This window comes from Carlito syrichta, unplaced genomic scaffold (assembly GCF_000164805.1).
Source record: "Carlito syrichta isolate Samal-C Ts95f unplaced genomic scaffold, Tarsius_syrichta-2.0.1 Scaffold314525, whole genome shotgun sequence".
Classification (NCBI taxonomy): domain Eukaryota; kingdom Metazoa; phylum Chordata; class Mammalia; order Primates; family Tarsiidae; genus Carlito; species Carlito syrichta.
This window is the reverse complement of record NW_007258621.1, coordinates 624,403-628,007: the sequence shown is the minus strand read 5'-3', so window position 1 is coordinate 628,007 and position 3,605 is coordinate 624,403.

Sequence of the window (3,605 nt, the reverse complement as noted above, 5' to 3'; positions counted from 1 at the left end):
TGGTGGCGGGGTGGGGGTGGGGGCCACTACTACAGCACCGATCTCGCGAGACGAGGCCGCCGTCCTGCTCAGCAGGTGCGCTCCGGCTGGTAGCAGGTGTGCGCCCAACTTTGAAATCTTTAGTGCGTGCTGGAGAAGCGTCGGCGTGAACCTGGACACGTCCTCTCTGTCTTTGGCTCGGTGCGCTTGTGCACGCCTTTTTGTTCATTTGTCCTTTCTTGTTACTGGGGGAAAATTAAACGAACCTGATGATCTTCCTGAGCTGTAGGAAGTTACCTCTCAGACTTGGTACCCTGGCCTGCCCTGATGGTTTCCCATTTGGAGAGGGAAAGAGGCTTTGATTTACTATGATTATTCATGATTATTCCCATGTCCTGCAGGGGCCTGCTTGGTCTGGGCCCAGTCTACCTAGCTGACCCTATATCAGCAAACTATGGCCCCATAGTTAAGAAAGGCTTTTACATTTTAAAATGACTGTGGAAAAAATTTTTTGTGACATATGGAAAGTATAGGAAACTCATATCTCAGTGGCCACAAATAAAGTTTTCTTGGAGCACCTCCACCTACTTGTGTGTTGTCTATGGTTACCTTTGCCTTATAACAGCAGTGTTGAGTAGTTGCCACTGAGACTATAGCTCACAACACCTAGAATATTTACTATCTGAGTCTTTACAGAAAAGTTTGCAGACCCCTGGTTAAATCTTTGTACTCCATGTCCAGTCTGCCCACTCACCTGAATACTCTCCTGATTGACTCCTTCTTGTCAGTTAACTCCAATATTATCTCAGAGAGGCCTTATCTCTCTGACCACTGTATCCAGTAGTATTACCAACACAGATTGCCCAACGGATGTACATATTTAGGATAATTAGCAAATGGCACCTTAGCATGGAAAAGAAACCCATGCTAAGGAGCTGGGCTTGTAGGACAAAGTGATACTCAGAACATATGGTATAATACGTCCCCCTGAAGGAAGCTACTTGGGAAGCAGAGAGAACAGTAGCCAGTGATGGCCACACTGAATGGCAAACTTTCTTTTGAAGACTGTAGGCCTTGGAATTGTATAGCTCCTACAAAGCTGAGTTGCCATTTTCAAAATCTCTCTATAAATGAGGAGGGCAAGTGAGTTCTCTAGGCTCACAATCTTTTAGACCATGAAGTTTATGGATTCCAATTCTCTGGTAAAAATATCTCTCTTTTCATCTATATTCTCCATCTTTTTCTTGAACATATCAATTATCATTATTGTAAAGCTTTTGTCTAAGCCCAAAACCTTGTTCACCTGTAGGTCTCTTTCTGGTGACTATTTTTCTCTTTGTTTTCAGTGATATGGTCCGCTCTCTTGGCAGGTCTTGTAATTTTTATTTTGTGTACGAAAAAATGTAGTCTCCAGGGAATGTTATCTAACTCTAAATAGGGCTCACCCTTTCTTTGCAAGGCAGACACCATGGGAACTGATCATCTTCATCTATCAGGGGCTAAACTAGGTGATGGCTGAGTTTTTGTTTTGATAGGACACCACCTAGCTCTGGCTTTTACCTCTAAGGATTTGCCTTTCTGGGGTTTCATCTAAGAACCTTGGGTGTTCCTCACCATGCCTCTTTCCCTGGTCCTGAGCTCTAACCCTTATCTCCATAGCATGGCAAGACTGAGGAAAGTTTACTCTGTTTTTCCAGGACCTTCTGTTTGGCTTCTTTGTCTCTTACCATGCACTGCCTCCGAATTTGCCAAATATCATGAGGGGAAAATCACCACCTACTAGGCTCATTTTCTGCCTCTCCCTCTGCTCTGGGATATTAGCCTCTGAAGTCTCCAGTTTTGTCTTTCCAGCCCTATGCAATTGCTAAGATTTTGTTGATTTCTCTGTTCCCCCATAGCAGCCCTTTTCCCTGGGAAAAGCTTAGCCCCTCAACCTCTTTTCCTGTGTCCAAATTCATACATATGTTCCCAGGGGAAAAGTAACTGCAGAATATCTCACCTCACCACAGTTTCCCTCTCTCCAGAATCTTGACCTCCTTAATCCTAGTTACTTTACAGCTTTCTGAATGTCTTTTAGCAGATGATGATGATAGTGATGATGATGATTTACTCTGGCTTTTCTTGTTGTTCTCAGAAAAGAGTAAGTTTAAACAATGAAAGTAGCCCATAGGTCAGAGATCATCAACTGGCAGGGTTGTAAGTAGCACACAAATGTATACCCTTCCCATGTTTGGAAAACACCCTACATTATGATTCCTGCTTCTCCATAAGAGAAACCAAAGGACTTTTCCAGAAATTTCCCTGTAACTTCCCTGTACTATGTCCTCATATAGCAGAGACGGGGGAAAGATATTCTCTCTCTCTCTCTCTCTCTCTCTCTCTCTCTCTCTCTCTCTCTCTTTCTCTTTCCCTCCTTTTTCTTATAAGGCCACTGTCCTATTGGATTCAGGACCCACCCTTATGACTTCTTCTAACCTTAATTACCTCCTAAAGATCTCCAGATACAGTCACACTGGGGTTAGGGCTCTTCCATTAGAACATGACATAAGATTTCTACTGAGAAGTAAGCAACAAAGGGAAGGGATCTATCTGATGGTGAGTTTACCCTTACCCCCAATGAAAGCTTGCTATCCAGGCTAAAAGGCATGACATGTATTTGGAGGGGCAGCCCCATAGTTGCTTGGGGCGGCATCATTCCTGACTCCACAGCCCAAAAACCCTGGCTCTCTGGTCCTCCTGGATAGTCTATAATCTTTCTAACCTCCTGTCTTAGCCTGCTCAGGCTGCCATAACAAAATACTATGTGGCGTTGGGCTCGGTGGCTCAGCCTGTAATCCCGCGTCTTGGGAGGCTGAGGTGAGTGGATTGCCTGAGCCCGCCTGGGCAACTTGGTGAGACCTCATCTCTACAATAAATCAAAAATTAGCCAGGTGTGGTAGTGCACGCCTGTAGTTCCAGCTACTTGGAAGGCTGATGTGGAAGGATCACCGGAGCCCAGCAGGTCGAGGCTGCGGTGGTCGGGGTCGGCCACTGCACTCCAGTCTGGGTGACAGAGTGAGACTCCAACTAAAAAAAAAAAAAAATACTATGTGACTTAAGCAAGAGAAATGTATCTTCTCACAAACCTGGAGCCTGGAAGTCTGAGATCAGGATGCCAGCATGGTCAAATTCTGGCGATAATTCTCTTTCTTACAGAAAGTCACCTTATTACTATGTCCTCATATAGCAGAGACGGGGGAAAGATATTCTCTCTCTTTCTCTCTCTCTCTCTCTCTCCCCCTCCCTCCCTCCCTCCTTCCTTTTTCTTATAAGGCCACTGTCCTATTGAATTCAGGACCCACCCTTATGACTTCTTCTAACCTTAAGTACCTCCTAAAGATCTCCAGATACAGTCACACTGGGGTTAGGGCTTCAACCTACTAATTGAAGCAGAGAAAGAAGTCACAACTCACCACCCTATTTAAATACTTCCTCTTAAACTACCTAGAGCAGACTGTGTGATTCACAACAAACAACTATAACACTTCTGCCAATAATTGCAAAATTAAGAAACACTACCCAAAATGCAAATCTCTGATCTTTATGGGAAAATGGCAAGATCTGGCTACATTAGGCAACAGTTGGTT